The sequence below is a fragment of the Prionailurus viverrinus genome, chromosome B1 (genome assembly GCF_022837055.1).
Source record: "Prionailurus viverrinus isolate Anna chromosome B1, UM_Priviv_1.0, whole genome shotgun sequence".
In the NCBI taxonomy this organism is placed as follows: Eukaryota; Metazoa; Chordata; class Mammalia; order Carnivora; family Felidae; genus Prionailurus; species Prionailurus viverrinus.
In genome coordinates this window covers 11962855-11985000 of record NC_062564.1, presented here as the reverse complement: position 1 = coordinate 11985000, position 22146 = coordinate 11962855, and positions in this window count along the sequence as shown.

Below are 22146 nucleotides of genomic sequence, written 5' to 3'. Positions count from 1 at the left end.
TAAAGGTGACCGGGTGAGGAGTTTATGACAGCTGGATCAACCTAACACAGCCATTTTCTTTTTGCTTATAATGGTGTTCTTATTTAGAAAAGAGACTAATTTCAAAATATCAGGAAAATGGCCCGTGCGAAATGATGTATTTTCAGAGATTCCATTTAGAACTTGTTAAACTTTGAAAGGGACCGATTTAAAGACTAGAAAATATCATGAACATGATAGTTCATTAAAGCTCTAGGTCTGGTCTAGAGATCCACTGGTATTACAGTCCTCAAGATATCAAGTAGTAGAAGTGAAAAAAAATGCAATAACCTTGAAAAACCTCAAATAAATCGAGTCTATAAACTTTGATGCCTCTTTCATGGAGACTGCAATGCTGATTCCTCTTCCTCTTTTTTTAATATATGGCCTGAGTTCGAAACAAAACGGAAAATGGCTGTTTTATCATGTTTTTGAAGGAAGGAAGATAGAATCCTTCCGTGAAAAGGGTTTAGCGTAATGCACGGAGACTAATATTAATTACTAATTTTATGCAAAATGACACGCCAAATTAATTACTGATGAGCTATTTTAGTGGAAATGTGCCAGGATTCAGATTGTTTTGGGCACAGTGTCTCGGTAATAAATATTTAACACACTGTGGGATATTCTGGTTGTCCTGGTCAGCCGTTCATTTCCTTTGATCCCAGGAAACTAATTTTTGTTGCAGTCAGCTGTAACTGATTGCAGACGGCATTTTTTTTTCTTCAAAAAACCAGGCACCTAATGTACGTTTTCCGATTTGCTTTTCATCTGGTTGTACCTCTATCACAGAAAGCAATCAGATATAGTACCTGTGTTTCTGTGTTTGTTGCCAGTTGCTTGCTATCTGCTAATCATTTAAGGCTTTAGATTTTAATCTAATCTTCCTGAGGTTGTTAACTATTTAAAATAAGACATTTCTATCCTGATAAATCACTTTGAATCTGGTTTAAAAGCAGTGTGACTATTAAGATTTTCCCCATTAATAACAAGTTGTTCTATTCAAGAATAGCATTTTATAAACAAGTAACATGATTGTTTTCTGGAAGTCTTATCCTAAAAGGCTTCTTTGTCTGCTCCAAAACCGGAGATTTCAAAATAATGTAAACAGGCCATGTTACGAATTTTAGTGTGAGTCACAGTTTACCATGATTCAAAACATGCATGGGTACCTAACATTACTCTTTCATCATGTCAATTATGGGTTGAATTTTTAAGTAGCAGAATGCCCAAGTTACAGTAGCTCTTAAGACCAAAGAGAAAACCGCTTCATTTTTTTTTCCCTTTTCCAAAATACTAATAACTCACATAATCTCTGTCCAGGCACAAATTTTAACTAGGGTCAAAAATACGCTTAAAAATGCATGCAAAATCTTTAATTTTTAGACTCAATTAAAACAGGTCACTCTCAAAAATACCTTTTAATGGAATCTTTCAGAACTACATGACCTGATGGTAGTCACTAGCCATCTGGCTGTTTCTGGTTAAAATTAATTTAGCATTTAATTCTTCAATTGTACTGGTCATATTTAAGTAGTCAATAATCACATGTTCTAGTGGTTTCTGTATTGGACAGTTGAGACTTAAAGGACATCTCCATAATCACAAAAAATTCTACCTGAAAGCAGTGTCCTACAACATTTTCTTGTTTTTATAACATTTGAATTACAATGTACACTTATCTGACAATTTTAACACCTACAAAGAAAAGTTACCATTTATTGAGGACCTATGTGAGAGGTACTACACTGTATGTGACAACTGAAAGCCAACCATAGGATCAACGGGACATCTGAATTACAAATTACTCCATTTTGAGAAAGACCAATAGTTTTTTTTTTTTAATTTCTTACATAACCTTTAAAAATAATTTATTTAAAACCAGCATTTTAAAGAATGTGGCAAAGCCTTTCATCGGTGCTCACACCTTACTAGAGAGAAACGAGACAAAAATAAAGAAAGTAGCAGAGGCTTTAAGTAGAATTCAGTCCTTACTCATTATCCCAAAAGGCACACTGGATTCAAACTGCACAAAAGTAATGAATGAGAAAAGACCTTTGTTTGTATATATTTGTGTATACGTGTGTGTGTGTGTATGTATATATGGGTATACAGACATACATACATACACACACACATGTATGTATGTATTCATTCATTGTTGTTTCAAGTTTTTATTTAAATTCTAGTTAGTTCACATACAGTGTAGTATCAGTTTCATGAGTAGAATTCAGTGATTCATCACTCACATATAATACCCAGGGCTCATCATACCAAGTGCTCCTTTTAATATCCATCACCCATTTAACCCATCCCCCTGCCACCTCCCTCCATCAACCCTCAAAAAGACCTCTGTTCTAAATATATGCTTTAGAAACTACCAGAGTATATAAAGCAAATTAACTTTGAAGGTGTAAAAATATGGAATGGTATTTAATTGAAAACAAAATGTAAATAGGAATCACAGAAATCATAGTTAAAAAAAACCCAGGATTTCCAATATCAAAAAAAGAATGTTAAGTCTACCCAACTATAAACAGATTATGATATTCTTTTATCTGTATATATATTAAGTCCAAACGCTAGTAAAAATTTCACAAACAACTAGTAAAAAAAATAACTAGATTCAAACAATGGTAAATTACTGAAAAGAATACTTTGCAAGGATTGATTATATGGATGTGTGTGCACACACACACACACACACACACACAGAGGATTATAGATTGTTTTCTATTGTACTACTTTTTTTCCCCACAAACTTTGTATTTATACCTAGGTTTTTGTATTTGAGAATTGCTACATTAAATGTTCTTTTTCTTTTACAGGTCTTCATGTCTTTCTCTTTCTACATAACAATAAACACACAAGTTCTTCAAAGCAAAAATATAAATAACACTAATCACCATCGACACTTTATTTCTCAGAGTGCTATATTTAATACCTTACAATTTCTGAATATCTAAAGGATGTTCAACTTATAATAACTTATTTTGAGAAAATATTTCATATTTTAATATGTGTCTTCTAAGAATTTATTTGTGTGTGTGTGTGTGTGTGTGAGACAAAGTTAATACCATTTAACTTAAAATATAGGGCAAGTCGTGCACTGCACAAGTTTATAGTCCCTGTGAATGGCATCTCCCTGAGGTGTGCAGTGCAAAACTGGGTGCAAATACTCACTTTGGTGCCCAGATACTGAAAATGTGTCCTTTTTTTCCTTTGATTATATTTATTTAACATTTCTGAGCAATATGGCACTCCCTATATTAAGTATTAAGAACAAAATATGCTCACTAATAAGATAACACCAGCCTTTAATTCTAAAGCTGAAAATCTGTGGCAGGTACATTTCCATGCTTGAAATCCCACTGTACTTTAACTGAATATTCTGAAGAACTAAGAGCATCTTCATTTATGTATTATTTTATTCATTTAAAACATATACAGGTACATATTATATTCCAGATCCTGGTCTAGGAATAGAAAGAGTAAAATAATCCTTGCTTGAAGGTTCTTAGAGAATAGGAGAATAGAGATGTAGAAATAAATGATTAAAACACATTATTACAACTGCAACCAAATGGACATGTACAGGCCATTAAGGAAGTACACGGCAGGACTGTCTAAGTCATTACAATGGACAATTACTTAGGTGTCAATAAAAGTTTCTTTGGGAAATACTATCTTAGAGAAACACCAAAAACTAAGCAGTAATTAGCCACATAAAGTGGGACTAATTAAATGCATACTAGAAAGACGTCTAAGCATAGACATAAAAGAGAAACATGGCACTGTTATTCAAGGTTACTCTACACTACAACAAATTATGTTAATTATTAATAATTACGCTTAGCTTATTTGACAGAAAGTCCTCTCAATACCCATCCTTCTCCTCCTTTCTTTAAAAATGGAATCTCAGACAACCTCAAGGAAAAGGATAGATTCCTAGGAACATACAACCTACGAAGACTAAATCATGATGAAACAGAAAATCTGAACAGATCATTTACTAGTAAGGAGATTGAATCAGTAATCAAAAACCTCCCAACAAACAGAAGTCCAGGACTAAACAACTTTGTTGCTTAATTCTACCAAATATTCAAAGAATAACTAATACTAATCCTGCATGAACTCTTCCAAAAAGTAGAAGAGGAGGAAAATCACAGAAAACTCATTTTATGAGGCCACCATTACTCTGGCACAAAAATCAGACACGAGTGCTAGAGAAAAATAAAACTCACGGTATCAGCAAAACAAACTCAACCATACACTGAAAAGATCATAAACTATAACCAAGTTCACTTTACTTCATGAATACAAGAATGGTTTAACATCTGAAAACAGTATGATATACCACACTAACAAAAGATAAAAATCATATGATCACCTCAATAGATGCAGAGGGCGCAATGACAAAATCCAACATATATTTGTGGTAGAAACTTTCAACAACGTGGATACAGAGGAAACATACCTCAACATATTATGGCCACATATGACAAGCCTGAAGCCAACATTATTCTCAATGGTAAAAAGCTGCAAACTTTCCCTTGAAGATCAGGAACAAGACACAGGTGCCTACTTTCACCAGTTCTATTCAACATGGTATTGGAAGTCCTTGCCAGAGCAACTAGATAAGAAACAAAAGGTATCCAAACAGGAAAGGAAGAAGTCAAATTGGCACTATTTGCAGATAATATATTATATATAAAAAAAGAAGTCTAAAGACTCTATTAAATAATACTGGCGGAGCTAACAAATTCTGTTGTGTTTCTATACACAAGTAATCAACTATCAAAAAAAAGTTCACTTTACAATCACATCAAAAATAAAATACCTACAAGCAAATTTAACCAAGGAAGTGAAAACCTATATATTGAAAACTACACATTAATTAATTAATCAAGTATAACACAAATAAATAGAAAGCTACACCATCCTCATGGGTCGAAAATGTCAATATTGTTATATTTCTCATACTACTCAAATAGGCAGATTTAATGGAATCCCTACCAAAATTTCAAAGGCATTTTCCAAAAGAATACAGAAATAATCCTATATTTGTATGGAATCAACCACAAAACAAAACAAAACAAAACAGCCAAAGCCATTGTGAGAAAGAAGAACAAAGCAGGTGACATCATGTTCATGACTTCAAACAATGTTACAAAGCTATAGTAATTAAAACAGTGTGATACTGGCATAAAAACAGGTACATCAATCTTTGGAACAAAACAGAGAGTCTGAAATAAACCTATGCTGTATGTTCAATCAATTTATGACATAGGAACCAAGAGTATACAATGGGGAAAGACCATTTCTTCAATACATGTTGCTGGGAAAACTGGACTGACACTCAGTTTTGTCTGAAACTCAACTACTATCTTACACTATACACACAACTTAACTCAAAATGGATTAAAAACTTGAATATAAGACCTGAAGCCATAAAAATCCTAGAAGAAAACATAGATAGTTAGCTCCCTGACATACATAGTAGGTCCTGGTGGTGATTTTTATTATTTTTTTTTACATCTGACACTCAAAGCAAAAGCAACAAAAGCAAAATCAACAAGTAGGACAATATCATACTAAAATCCTTCTGCACTGCAAAGGAAACTGTCAACAAGATGACAAGGTAACCTACTGAATAGAAGATATATTTGCAAGCCATTGTTCTGATAAGGGGCTAAAAGCCAAAATATATAAAGAACTCATACAACTCAATAGTGAAAACAAATACACAATCTGATATAAAATTGGACAGAAGATGTAAATAGACATTTTTTTCCTAAGAAAACATACAGATAGCCAATAGGTACATTAAAAAAAAGTCAACATTATTACTCTTCAGGAAAATGCAAAGCAAAATCACAATTAGGTATCACCTATCAGGATGGCTACTATCAGAAAGACAATAACTACCAAGTGTTGGAGAGGATGTGGAAAAGTGCATCCGCTATTGAAAATATTATGGAAGTTCCTCATTAAAAAAAAAAATTATCACATGATACAGCAATTACACTTGGGGGTATTTATCCAAAGAAGACAACACCACTAACTTGAAAAGGTATGTGTATCCCCCATTATCACTGAAGCATTATTTATAATAGCCAAGATAGGGAAACAACCTAAGTGTTCATTGATGGATAAATGGATATATTGTGGTATGTACGTATTTATGTATGCATATATGTGTGTGTATACACACACACACACACACACACACACACACACACACATAAACACACAATGGAATATCATTCAGCCACAAAAAAAGAATAAAATCTTGTCATTTATAACAACACAGACTGACTTCAAGGGCATTATTCTAACTGAAAAAAGTCAGAGAAAGGCAAATACCATATAATCTCTCTTACATGTGGAATTTACAAAAATACATAAATAATAAAAATTTTAAAAATCTGAGAAGTACAGAGATTGCTGATTGACCGAGGTATGGGTAGGGGGGAGAAGTAATGGATGAAGAGGGTCAAAAAGTAAAAAGAAAAAGATGCAGTTGATGTGAAACAGATGTGGAAATGTTGAATCATATCTAAAATATTCACTTTATTAAAGATATATGGAAAGTGACATAATTATTTATTTTTTCCTTTTTAGATTTTGTTTTCTTTTGGCTCAGGTTTGATTTTCACTGTCCTTCCAAAATCTTAAAATGTATTTGTACTGTCCTTTCTTTACCCTGCTCTGACCACGAAAAGCTATTGTTTTACTTCCCTTAGAAAACCAAACCAAATGGAACCTAAGATTTTCAGCTGGCCACGTGGTTGAGCATCTAAAGCGTATAAATTTAGAACAGTAGTGAATAAGCCATCGAAATCTAATACACAGCATGATGAATACAAATAATACAATGATAAATTAAGATTTTGCTTCAATGGCAATCATATTACAATATATAAGTATATCAAAGGAAAAACTATACACCTTAAATTTATAAAATATAACATGCCAAATTTATTAAATAATTAAAAAAAATAAAGACTTTATTTCCCAGTCTCCCTTGCAACTAGGTAAAGGCATATAATGAAGTCATGATCTATGTAAATGAGAAGTGAATTGGGTAACTTCTAGGCCCTATCATTAAAGAGAAGAAGCATGACTTCTCTTCCTTTTCTCTGGAATACAGATAGAAAGCTATCTTACAATCATTAGATTAAAACAAAAACACAGTTTTAATATTTATATATTTTTAGAGAAACAAAGCATGAGCAGAGGAGGGGCGGAGGGAGAGAGGGAGAGAGGGAGAGAGGGAGAGGGAGAGGGAGAGGGAGAGGGAGAGGGAAAGGGAGAGGGAGAGGGAAAGAGGGAGAGAGGGAGAGGGAAAGAAGGAGAGGGAGAAAGAGAGAGAGAGAGAGAGAGAGAATTCCAAGCAAGTTCCACACTGTCAGCACAGAGACTGACATGGGGGCTCAGTCTCACAAACGAGATTGTGACCTGGTCTGAAACCAAGAGTTGGACACTTAACCAGCTGAACCAGCCAGTGCCCCTAAAACTACATTTGAGGATGCCTGAACCCTAAGGTGGCAGGAACCTGGGTCCTCAACACAGGACAAACACTTAGCACTGAACTGCTGAACTCAGACTGTCATGTCACAGAAAATCAATTTCCATCTTGTTGAAGCCATTATTGAGATGTTTGCTAGAGCAACCATTCTTGATTCCTAATGGATGCAAATTATTTTTCAATACTTTAAACAATATTTCACATTATTTTTATGTTTTTCTTGTTACTGAATTAGCACTCCTATTATACCTTTGGACTAGAATCTCCATTGGCGGGCATATTACTATGGGGATTGTAAGATGACCCGAAGTAAGTCTTCGGATGCTGCGACATCTATGAGAGTGATCTGGTGTATCTTCTGAACAACATACATCGATTCTGGGGGCATGAGACAGTTAATTTTATCGATCTTTAAAAAATAAATCCATAGCATAAATTATTTTAGTGACATAATTCGGCCACATATTCTATTACTTATTTTTAAGTAATAATTAAAATTTAATTAAATTTAATTATTTTAAATAATTTTTTAAAATTAATTAAAAGGATTAAAAATAATCCTTTTAAGGATGCAGGATCTTGAAATGTACTATCGAAACATTTTATAAAGGAATAATTTGAAAGAATTCTCTCCCTCTTTTTACCTAAAAAGTTTTACATCATGTCCACTATTCTCAAAAAATGCATGTGTGTGTGTGTGTGTATGCATATGTATATATACATGTACATATACACATATGTACATATATATATATATATATAGAGAGAGAGAGATTTATCAAAAAACAAGATGCAGTATGATTTAAAACACTGACATTGCAAAATTAGCCACTTCTAATGGATTCTTAATTAGGAATGCAATGCATTTTAATGACATAAATGCCACATTTATTGTCTCAAATACAATTGTGGCTGATTTATTGCATGCAAAACTATGCTGAACACTATATAATACCAAAATAATTCAATTTAGAATATGCACATGTTATAGTTTTGTAGGTGAAGTAGAAACTTCACTAGTCATGATGCAAAGGCCATTAAGTAGCTATTGTCCAGCGTCCTCAAGCAATGAAAATGGAAACACAGTTTTAAATTTTCAATTATTGATTTATCTCTATAAATCAATAAAACATTGTACTCCGAGGTATGTTACTTTCAATACTAACACGTGGTCTTATTATATAATTAAATTGAAAATAATGCGTTGTATGTTTGTATTTTTGATACATCCTTGTATAATTACAAACTATTTATATACATGACATTATAAATATTTTTCTCTTACAAACGATGTTCTGATATTCCAACTAATTTAACATCAACTGTAGAGACAAAATTAGGTACCATTTGATAAAACATCACAAACTTGAACAAGAGATATTTCCTTCTCTGCTGGGTTGGCCATAGTTAAGATTAATGAGACATCACATTCTAGATTAAACCAAAATCCTGGATGAGAGTTTTATCTAAAATTTACATTAAAAACTTTAAATGTTTGGGGCGCCTGGGTGGCGCAGTCGGTTAAGCATCCGACTTCAGCCAGGTCACGATCTCGCAGTCGGGGAGTTCGAGCCCCGCGTCGGGCTCTGGGCTGATGGCTCGGAGCCTGGAGCCTGTTTCCGATTCTGTGTCTCCCTCTCTCTCTGCCCCTCCCCCGTTCATGCTCTGTCTCTCTCTGTCCCAAAAATAAATAAACGTTGAAAAAAAAAAAAAAAAAAAAACTTTAAATGTTTATTTTTCTCAGTAATTCTGTGATGAAGGAGGGGGAAAAAGAAGACAAAACAGGCAAGGCTGGAAAGGTCTCAGAAATCCTAATTTAGAGGCTGAAATGAAAGGTATCCTTTAACTGATAGCTAAACAGTAAGTTAAACTTCTTCCATAAAACAGCTTCACAGCCACTCAAACAGACAAAACCTGATCATCTATTCCCCAAGAATAGTTCCCATTCACATTGCCTTCCCACAGTTCAATGATATTTACATTTTCATATTTGAGAAAATACCATAGGTCTTCTATACCACTAGCTATAAACGCTGGACTTGCCAAATGCATTCTATGTAGCTTAGTGGATTTTTTTTAAAACCAGAATCATATTTAAAGCAAATTCAACATCAAATTACAAGCCAGAATGATCAACTCTTGCTCATAACAAATCCACTCTTCCTGCCCATCAGCACTATGTGCTATGACACGGAAGCTTTGCAGTCAATGGATTTGAACTAGAGAAGACAGTATAATACCTAAGAGAACATTCTGGGGGGGTGGGGAGCTGAGAGATGAATTTAAGAGAAGGCACTGAAGTGCTATAAAGCACAAATTCAAATAGGACATGGCAGAGCTATGAACTGTTAGCAATCAACCACGGCAGTCAGCCCACTGCTCTCTGAACTGGGGTAGAAATCTCCCAAATAGAGTCACAAATGGTTATAGGTCTTGAAATTTTGACTGCAGTAGTGATAAGTACTGAGGAGGAGTAAAAAGAACTGTAAGGCACATTAGGTCAGCATAACAGTGTTTCTAGAAACAGCACTTACATATTGGGAGTCTAAAGAAAAAGAAACTTGATTTCACGTATGAATGTTTACTCATCACTTTAATTCTATAAACTGCTAATTATCACTAACTCTGTAACCTACCAAAATGATCAATGTGAATTACTTCATGCTCCTTGAAAATATGATGCAGTGACAGTAATTCTGTGATGGGAATTAACTTGAAATAAACATTCATGCTAGATCATACATATCCTTAGGTCATTAAAGAAAGGCACTCATTTGTTGAAACCCTCCTCATTTTGTTTCTTAAAAAAAAAGAACAGACGCAAAATACTTATACAAATAATCCTATAGTGAAGTAATGTAATTTCACAGCATTAATTAGAGTTAAAAAAAACAAGTTGTTCAATGGAAATGGAGTATTAAGGCACGTATTTTAGGGGCACCTGGGTGGCTCAGTTGGTTAAGTGTTTGACTCTTGATTTTGGATCAGGTCATGATCTCACAGTTCATGAGTTCAAGCTCCGCATCAGGCTCTGTGCTGAAAGTGTGGAGCCTGCTTGGGATTCTCTCTCTTTCCTTACCCTACTTGCTCTCTCTCTCAAAATACAGAGACCTAAAAATACTTTTAAAAAGGCACATATTTTAACACGTTAAGAGCCCTTGATTCAGATTTTGTAAACTAAGAAATGTCAGTGTAGCACTCTTAAGTTATTTCAGCTCAGTAAACATTTATTGAAACACTAATAGTTGCCAGGCACTACACTCGGCCATGAAGGGTGTGAAAATAAATCATATACCAGGTTACCTGATTCTAAACTTCATTCTGAATCATTCTAATAACTTAGTATATTTTTTTTTATTTCAATGAAATATACCCCTCCCACAAATATATTGAAATATCCAACAACTGAAGGGTGCTTGAGTGACTCAGTTAAGCGTCCAACTCTTGATTTCAGCTCAGTTCATGATTTTAAGGTTCATGAGACTGAGCTCCACGTTGGTAGTGCGGGGTCTGCTTGGGATTCTCTCTGTCTCTCTGCACCCTCCCTTGCTTGTACATGTGCATGCACATGCACACTCTACCAAAAAAAATATATAAACTTTTAAAAAGTTATTCAATTGAATTCAAAACTAAATTACAAACATACCTAAGCGTACCCATGTATATTCATACTCATAACTCTGCATATGTTCACCTAGTTGTAAATGATTTGCAGGATGCATGAAGACGTATAAAGATCATCCAGTCATTTGAACCAAGGCCTATCTCCCGCTCCATTTATGTTCATCAAGGTTTCTATACTTGAAATTTTAAAGGATTGTCAGAAATGATTATTGGGTCTCCAGTGTTAGAAACAGGAGGAGATGACGTGTTATAGGTAGTCCATCATGGAGAATAAACATGAGGGACATAAAAAGAAAACAGTGAGGGATTCCAAGGGAAACTAAATCCATTCTGTGACGCCCAGGTCTCTTATCTTCCTTAGGTCCATTTCCTCCTTGGTTTACCTCTTCCTATTGGAAGACAGCACAATTTGAGTCCTGCTCGAGCTTATCATTTGTGTGATCTTGGGCAATGTATTTATTTCTCCTTCTACTTTCTGTTGTCTTACCTTACAGCCTATGTTGCATTCTCTTTTTCATATTGTTGTTGAAAGCCATCGTATTCTCACTGCCAGACACTTGTTCTTGTGTTTACTTTTTTATTCATTTATCTCTGGCAAACTGTGATAGCACATTAGTTTACTAAATGAATACATGAACTTCATGAAAAAAAAAAAAAGCCTGTAAGATGCTAACAGAAGATACTTTCTTCAAAGACCCTCAGAGGTCTTTCAGGAAACCATCAAGAAGGTTATTAGCACAAAGCAGAGACACATCTCTTGGTCCTGTCAGCCCATCCTATAGCAAATGATGGAGAATACAACACAACAAAGCAAAAAACAGTCACCCTGTGAAAGCATATGCTAGAAGTTTGAAGTCAAAATCTGTGTGATCTTCTAAAACATCTGAGAGTCTAGCTCTTGAACGGTGGCCTGCTTTGCTTTATTCCTTATATTTACATAGTTAATGACTCAGAAATTTTAAAACAGGTCCTTTAATATGGGGTCCTTATGGCTTTCTAGAATAGTAAAATAACAGAAGTCCTTGTGTAGGCATAATATTCTCTTGCTGATATTAAATACAAGTAAAGAAGGTCTTCTTACACAATATTGGAAGTATTATCATGTTACACCCATGTTACACATGAGGCAGCTGATTTTAATGCCCCAAGGTCAAAAATAGAGAATATATGGGCTCCTACCTAATATTAACACACTAATGCTATTTTTTGGATAACCCATTGTCACAGACTTCAAGCTCAAAATAAAAGCATTAAGTTTAATTATAAATAAATAAATAAATAAATAAATAAATAAATAATATTAAAAATTACTTGTATGATTTGCTTGCATATATAGATATAGAAAGATTATTGCTTTATAAATATCTATGAGACAATGACTACTGAGGGCAAGGGTTTTTTGCCTTGTCAAATGCCAATGTCAAACGACATTGCTGGTGGTAGCACCCAAACCATCATTGGCTGTTAGAAATGTAGCCCTCCGGGGGTGCCTGAATGACTCAGCTGGTTAAGCATCCGACTTCGACTTCGGCTCAGGTCATGGTCTCGCGGTCTTTGAGTTCGAGCCCCACGTTGGACTCTCTGCTGACACTTCAGAGCCTGGAGCCTGGAGCCTGCTTCTGATTCTGTTTCTGCCTCTCTCTCTGCCTCTGCCCTGCTCATGCTCTGTCTCTTTCTCTCAAAAGTAAATAAACATTAAAAAAAAGAAAGAAATGTAGTCCTCCAAAGTTAATGGATTCATGTCAAAATGAACAAGTAATCATGAAAATACTTAGCAACACTGTATCATTCACTGATTACTTTACATGGCTTATACTAATTCTAGAGACAGTGATAACTGCTATGCATTTTGTCACCCTCAAAATTTCTCTGTTGAAGCCCTAACCCCCATGTGATGGTATCTGGAGATGGGGTCTTTAGGAAATAATTAGCTCATGAAGGTTCAGCCTTCTTGAAGGGATTAGTGCTGTTATAAGAATTAACAGGAGAAGGGTGCCTTGGTGGCTCAGTCAGTTAAGCATCTGACTTTGGCTCAGGTCATGACTTCACGATTTGTGGGTTTGAGCTCCACATCGGGCTCTGTGCTGACATCTTACAGCCTAGAGCCTGCTTCAGATTCTATGTCCCTCTTCTTGCTCTGACCCTCTCCCACTCATTCTCTGTCTCTCTGTCAAGAATAAATAAACATTACAAAAATTGAAAAAAAAAACCAAAAAGAAACAGGAGATATTTTTCTCACTCTCCCATGTGAGACACATCAAGAAGACTGCTGTCTGAGAGCCGGGAAGGAGGTTTCACCAGGAACCAGATTGGATCTTAGACTCCCCACCCTCTAGAATTTTGACAAATAAATGACTATGGTTTAAGTGACCCAGTCTAAGGTATTTTGTTAGAGTAGCCCAAGCAGACTAAGATACACACCTAGCAGAACCCAGAAAGAATGACTCATTTGTTGAGAATGCAATTGTTGAAGCTTACATCTTAACATATGCTTCAAAGGAGGGGGATAGAGATTATCACAGTTGGTCCCGAGTATTCCACAATGAAAGACTGACATACAGAGAAATAGGGAGGGAGCCTCTCAAAAAATAAATAAAAGCAATATGATTATGTGAGAGAGAGAGAGAGAGAGAGAGAGAGAGAGAGAGAGAGAGTATACACATACACATATATACACAAATATATATGTATATACACATATGTATATTATATACATATATACACACATATTGTATATATATAATATACACACACCTGCATATATATGTGTGACATCTCCTTTGATTTTTAGGAAGTGATGTTCTAGGAGGAGAAAAACAAAACCATATAAAGTCAAATTTTATATCCTACTCCAAAGAAAAAGAATGAGTTAATAAGAATGTAAAATAGATTTGGATTAATGATATAAATACAAATATGTACATATTTAAATAAAAATGACACAGGATTTCATTAATTGAACATAAGATATAAAATACACAGTAGTATTTTAATTGGGGATTAGACTGCCCCCTATTAACCATCCATGTCTAGTTTTTGGTTTTCCATTTTGGTGCTCTAAAATTTACATTGTCCAATGTGCCAGGTATATTTGTTATCCACAGATATTCTAAGAATGAACTTATTTTCAGGATGATAAATCCTGATATATTTCAGGATGTTACACTTAGAGTGAGAATTAGGATCTTATTTTCTTAGGTATTGCAAAGACCGAAAAACCATTATTTATGTTCTTTTGAATCATGGGATGTCCTTTGAACCTTTTTTTTTTTTTTAGAATACTGCCAAGTTCTGAATTGGAAAATAAGTTTCTTACTTAGAATACTAGAGTTCACAGGCAATGTGCACATGAGGTGCACAGCTTCCTGAGACAGGAGAATGTGCCATATAATAGTAGAGCATTTTATCATGTGGGACACATTTGCCTTAAACTTATGGGAAAATATCCTAAAAAGGAGGAGTCTGGAATCCTAGAACTTGGGGCTTTTGAGGTTCTGACAGCCAGTAATATATATGTGCATCAAATAAAGAAGGGGTTTTCTTTTTTTAATCTGCAAAATTAATACCGTCAATAGGCAAGCCATTAAAGAAAAAGATTTCTAAAGAAAAGTGGTTCTAACAGTGAGAGTCTGAAGGTCACACCTTGGAGTATTGTTAAATGCTGAAATATGAAGTTCATTTCTTCACCAAATGAAATAATACATGAAGCTCTAATTTTATTTTCAAGAATAATTGGGGTGTAAATATAGGTAAGCAGAGTTGGCGACAGATTCAGCATCTTAGGGAAATGTCACTTTCACTTGGTTTGACTAATGTCCCTAGTCAAGCTAGAGAAGCATTAATTTTAAACTATCACTATTAAAAAGACAGTGCAACAGTGGGAAAATAACAGTTGTTCCCACAGTCTCTTTGGAAATGCATTTGTAATATAGAGGGCAAGTATGAATTCAATCCAAAGACATCAAACCTCAATGGACAGGAATAAAATCTTATGTTTCGATTTGGTGAAAATAACATATTTTGTCGCATATAAGTATATGCATATTTTTTTCAACATGGGAATTGGAAAACGGCAATTGCAAACACTTATATAGAGTTTACTGCTTTACAGTCTGCAATGGCAAAACTATCTTTGGGAGTGAATAAACCAGGGCGTATAGAAATATTTTAGATAAAATGTGAACAATTTCATACACATACACATGGCATTATCACCTCCAAGGTAAAACTGGTTTTGCAAATTTTCCATAGGTACACAGTCAAAATAGTTATAGTTGATATTTATCATCGTTGCATACGTCTTCAACGTAATTGTAAAGGAATGCAACATAGCTATGTTTACCTTGATTTCTTTAGAAAATCCTTTTTCTCCGCCAGCATTAATTTTTATAAAATATTTAATAATCAACTATTAACTAATCATTTAAATAGTTTGTGTAAATGTTAGAAATATTGATGAACAAATGCTAGATAATCCTGTGAATCTTTAAAAGATACCAGACTTCTGATTTATACTTTAACCCATTCACTTTGAAGTTTTACATTACTAGGAAGATATTCTACTGCACAAGGTTCAATTTAGACCAATGTCTACCTAAATCCTTTAAGAATGAGCACTTTTTCATCACTACCTGGTCCCTCTATTGATGTACTCACTCCCAAGTATTCATTTACGAAGCTTCTTGATTTATATCTAATCTCTTAATCTACTCCCTCTGTAAATATTATCCAAACAAGCACTACTGTTATGCTTGTTTCTACTCGTTAGGCAAATATTCATTTAATGTGACAGGGAACACAAAGATACACGTAACGTGTTCCAGTCTTGAAAGGGCTTATAGTGGGGCACATGGGTGGCTCAGTCGGTTAAGCGTTCTTCAGCTCAGGTCATGATCTCACAGCTCGTGAGTTAGAGCCCCGCGTCGGGCTCTGTGCTGACAGCTCAGAGCCTGGAGCCTGTTTTGGATTCTGGATTCTGTGACTTCTCTCTCTCTCTCTCTCTCTCTCTCTCTCTCTCTCTCCCCCTTCCCTGCTCATGCTCTGTCTCTCTCAGTCTCTCAAAAAATAAACATTATTATTATTTGTTTAAAAGGGCTTATAGTTCAATGTAGAACATTTAGGCAGTATACTATACCAATGACAGGGATAAACACTTTATTTCTCCCATTTCATGAAGTGAATTTTCATTTTGGTGTTTTCTTTGTATACATTTTTTCAGGTTGATTTAGTTTATTTTTGCTTTTGTTGACTTATTTGGGGTGTCAAATTAAAGAAAATTAATTGCCAAGACTGTCCAGAAGCTTATTTCTTCATTTTTTCCCTAGAAGTTGGACTATTTCAGGTCTTACATTCAAGCTTTTCATCTTTTTGAGTTGGTTTTTGTTAAGTTTTAATTTGTGATCTAACATATGGTCTAGCCTGGAGAATGGTTCATGTGCACTTGAGAAGAATGTGTATTTTGCTGCTATTTAATGGAATGTTCTATACCTATCTACTAGGTCCATTTGGTCTAAAGTAGAGGCCAGGTCCAATGTTTCTTTATTGATTTTCTGCCTGGATGATCTAATTATTATTAGAGTATTGAAGTCCTCTATTATTTTCTTCTACTTCTCCTTCCAGATCAGTAAAATTTTGCTTTCTACATTGTAAGTGCTCTGACACTTTGCCACATACATATTTACTACTGTTATTTCATTTTGATGGATTGTCCTCTTTATCATTATATAATCACTTCCTGGTCTCTTATTACACTTTTTGACTTAAAGTCTATTTTGTTTAAGTAGAGCTACCTCTGTTCTCTTTTAGTTTCCATTTGCATGGAATATCTTTTTCTGTCCATTCACTTTCATTCAGTGTGTGTCTTTAAAGTTGAAGTGAATCTTTTCATATGAGTGTGTGTGCGTGTGCGTGCACGCGCGAGCGTATCTCCATTCATCCCTTCTGTATTTCTTGGAGAATTTATTGTCATCTATTTACATTTTAAGTAACTACTGATAGGGAATCCTTACTATTGCAATTTGTTAACTGTTTTCTGGGTGTTTTGTAGATCCTTTCTTCCTGTCTTGCAATCTTGATCTTCCTTTGGTATTTGCAGGGGGTCTGCAGTGGAGAAGGCTGCGGCAGCTGTGCTGGCCGTTGAATTCTTCAGCAGCAAATACCACCGGTGTCGTCTATGGAGCAACATGTTGGGGTCCGTGAGGGAGTCCTCAGTGATGAAAGCTGTGAGGTGTGGGGGGGGGTCCATAGCGTCCACAAGGGAAACTGTGGTCATCACTAACAAACGCTGCTAGAGTAATCTTGAAAGCAGCCGCTGGGACCTTTGGTCACTCTTCCATGGCTGATACTGGTAGCTTTGTCCTTTTTCTTGTTCCTTAAGTCTCCAGATGTCTCAGATATGCTAGTCTCTGAAACTGAAATGGGTCTTTCGAGCAGTGCCCTATAAGCCTGGCATATCCGTTCCCCTTTTCCCAGTGAAGGAAGTCTCCTGGGCTGATGAGTTCCTTCTTGCTTCTGAGCAGCACTGGGTGGGGCATGGGATGATGCAGGCAAAAAAAAACCAAAACAAAACAAAACAAAAAAACTCATCCTACCCTTTTGGGGTAGTTATTCTCAGTTTTTGCTTTTGTTTTGTGCTCCTCTGTGTTGCTGAAGCTTCTTCAGTGGACTCCTGAGCTCTCCGAGAGCTACTTCTGTTCATGAAAAAGTGTCTAAAAATTGTTCTTCACTGGGAGGGCTGAGGCTGGTGTCTCCCACGATGTTATCTTGCGGGTGTCACTGGCGTTGAGGTGCCAGTCTATTCAAATGAACTCTCAAAGTATGACAAAATAAGACATCCAAAAGGTAGAATTAGTAGTTTCTAATTCCTGAGAGGGATATGAGCTGATGTCAATGAACTGAGGTGAAACAGATCATGTAACTTTGAAAAGAAAAATGGCAAGCTCATCATGCAAGTCAAGAGTTCATTTTTAATGTTCTTCCCAACTCCTTCCTGGTTAATTCAGATGCTATATTAAAGTAGGAGGGGTAGGCTGTTTTGCTTTCTCAAGGTTTTGCATTTCAAATTACCACATGGGGTCACTAGTTAGGATTTGCATAAGCTGGTTCCCCAAAGAAAGCCAGGCACCTGGTAAAATGGGATCTTCCTTCAGGCTACAGGTGCTGGTTGGAAAGACTCTTTTTTAGAAGTGAGGTTGTCTGCATCTGCCTAGATCACTGGAACAGTTGGACCTTGTTTTCTCCACTGGGGGACTAAGTCTTGAAAAAAAAAAAAGATTACATTTACATGAGGACTTTCAATCAGCAACATTAGAGGAACATAAATGGATTAGAAATGTCTTTTATGCCTTAAATCTCAGTTCCTTTCAGTCATTTTGTATTCCCATTTTAAGTGTGTGCCATTTCAATGCCATCTCATTGTGCCCGACAAAAACTCTGCTTCATTATTTCCTTCTTTTTTTTCTTTTATGATAATGTGAGTGACTGAAGACAGGAAAGGGTTCTTTCAAAAATGGTATTTAATGACATTAGTTCTCAACCTCAGTATCTTAAAAGAAAGGGTAGCATAATGCCTTTTCAGAAATGAAATAAAAGAGATAATTGCAACAGTAAAAAGATGTTTCCTGTGTAATATACTAGTGAAAATGAAGATCGAATTTAAAAACTCATGCACTAAGAAGAGAAAGAGATAGAAATGGCACCACAAGTAGGTCCAACAAATAGTGTAGACAACATTTTGACTGAGTGGTTTCCCTGTGTCTATATGCTGACTTAAGTGTCAGGAAGTAAAAGCGAACCCCAACCCTATTTAGAATACACAGTGTGCATTTCCCTCATCTTGTAACTATTTGAGGTAGCAGGTTGATAGAATCTCAGTAATTTTAACACAACTAGTTAGCGAGCACACTTTTCTCTATGCCCTGTCACAGGTGAGTCAATGCCCGCACTGGCATTCAGGTCCAGAGCACCTCTAAATTCCTGATCTTTCTAACAGAATTGTCTAAATGAGTACACAGCTTTAGAACCTTTAGTTGGATCCAACAAGATCAGATTTTCATGACCATCATGACAACACTTGTCACAAACCATGTGTCAGATAGTAAGTATTCCACAGGTTTACATGCGATTACCTCATTGATTCCTACAGCAACTCTGTGATAAAGGTACAAATCTTACCTCATTTTACAGGCAAAAGAAAATGAAGCAAAGAAGTTAAGTGAGACGGCCCCATGATCACCCATGTAGCCAATGGCAGAGACAAGATGCAAATTCAGGCAGTCTAGCCCTAGGGCCTGTGTCTTCCCCATTCCTCTCTGCTCTAGTGACTAGACCAGAAGCGCCCTCTTCCAAGATAAACTCATCTTGTCCACCTGCAGCAGAGTGGAGCTCAGGAATTTTTACAAGATCCTCCAGAAGATTCTACACTGATTCTAATTGTCCCATTAGTTGTTATGATGAGTGTTGGGGTCGGGGGTGGGGGGAGAGCAACAAGGACTAAAGTTGGGAGCCATGTGTTATTATTTAAGAAGACAACAAAGACTGCTCCTGTCACTACTCATATCTGTTTCCCCTCAATTTAAGATGTATTACCGTTCAATTTGGCCATGAAGAAAAAAACCAAACCTTCTTTGTAATTTTTTTTTCTTTACCTCCTTAACTACCAAAATGTAACCTTAAAAAACTGTAGACACATATACACACATTTACTAAGTTTTCTCTGTTCTTCCTTTAAAATTATGTAGAACTTGGGGCGCCTGGGTGGCGCAGTCGGTTAAGCGTCCGACTTCAGCCAGGTCACGATCTCGCGGTCCGTGAGTTCGAGCCCCGCGTTGGGCTCTGGGCTGATGGCTCAGAGCCTGGAGCCTGTTTTCGATTCTGTGTCTCCCTCTCTCTCTGCCCCTCCCCTGTTCATGCTCTGTCTCTCTCTGTCCCCAAAATAAATAAACATTGAAAAAAAAATTAAAAAAATAATAAAATTATGTAGAACTCAAAGTATAATTTGGTGAAGAGATATACTGGTATGTCTGTAACTGCCAAGAGTTGTAGCTCTTATTTTATTAAAAAAATTATTTATTTTGAGAGAGGGGGAGAGAGAGAGAGAGAGAGAGAGAGAGAGAGAGAGAGAGAGAAGGGAGAGACAGAGAAAGAGGGAGAGAGAGAATGCCAAACAGGCTCTGCACCATCAGTGCGGAGCCCGATGTCGGTCCCGAATTCACGAGCCATAAGATCATGACCTGAGCCGAAGCTGGACACTTAACTGACTGAGCCACCCAGGTGTCCCAAGAGTTTTAGCTTTTAAAAGTGAAAATTATTTGCTTACACCTGCTGAATGCTGTTTTTCTAGGGATATTTGCATGGATTTACTCATTATTCATTTATTCATTTATTTTTGTGTTAATTTCTAAACAGAGGTAGCATTCAGGTGAAAGGGGAAGAAAAGATTTCATTTGATGGTTAATGTAATCATCTGAATACCAGCCTAGTTTTTTTGTTTGTTTTGGATGCCCTCTCCACATGCATTTTGCTACACGTTCAGGGAAAAAAATATTTGGAGGCGAATAAAACAACTCAATTCAGGCATAGTTATATTGTAAGGACACAGTTCCAACAGCAATTAAAATATATTACCCTGAAAATGATGTTTTATACACAGGCATGATTGGATCAACTGATGATAGGCATCACAATTTTTAAAAAGGCAGAAGACAGATTTCATTTTTGTTAACTGTCTATATGGTCATGGCACTTGCTTAGCTAAGTATACTGACAAGATTTATACTACAGTGATTTATACGGCATATCTTGATATTGCTCCCATACTATTTAATTTTACTGCTTCTTTTTACTCTGACGCAGTATCAGTTCAATAGGTAAAAAGTTAAGAGAAACTTCCAAAAGGAAAAAAAAAAAACAGAAGATAGTTCTTACTAGCAAATCTATGATAAAGATATTGATGATGATTGTAGCAGTCGTCATTTATTACATTTCACTATAGTAGTTAGCTATTTAGATACTCCCTTATTCAATATCCCTAACAAACCTAGGGATTCGGTAAAAGTATCCATTTTTACCGTTGAAGAAAGTGAAGTTTAAAATGAGTAAGTCATTAGCAAAGATGGCCTGGTAAAGGAGTAGTCCAATCAGAATTCAAATCCAGTTCTTCCTAATGCTAAAGGCCTTGCTCTTTACTGTCACAAACTACCATCCATAATTTAAATTTCATGATATTAATTTCTCTAAAATGAACTTTTAAAAAATAAAAATCACACCAAATGATAAATGAAAGATATAAGGCTTTCATGGAAAACAAGGTTACTAGATTATTTCCCACTGAACCTTGTAGCACAAATATGGTACCCAAACTGCATTCTGTCTTTCTATATAGAATATAGGCCCTGTAAAAATTCAATTTGAGATCGCAATTTGTTACAAAACTTAAATGTTTTCCAACATGCAAGGGATTATGGCTGCAAAACCTAGAGCCATGTCTATCCTATTTTCTATGTGTTCTTGGTCTGACATCAATTGCCAGGGATACTCAGTTAATGTTTAAATCAATCATCTCATTAAGATTTTATATTATTCATTAAAAAAACCATCTGCGTTGTTCAGAGACAATATATTTCTTGCAATGTAATTTTTATTTTCACCAAATATAGTGGGATAGATTTAAGAGAGAGGACTTTGGTTTTATTTGACAGTTCCAGAGTATTTCCCTCTACTTCTATGGAACACTGCTGCTGGTTGGCCAAAGGTTTTCAGAGCTTAGGAGGCAGAATTCTTAGACTTCACTCAAGCTTGCTGTACTTTTTAGCTACTGGCACTGAAACATATGCATCTTTGCAATTCATTCCATTCTTTTCCCCCAAAAGGCATATATAAGCAAAATATTCTAATAAATCCAAGAAATATGCAGAAGGAGGGCAATGTCAGGTTAATCAGAGCCATGTCAATGTCAGCATGCAAAATATCCATAG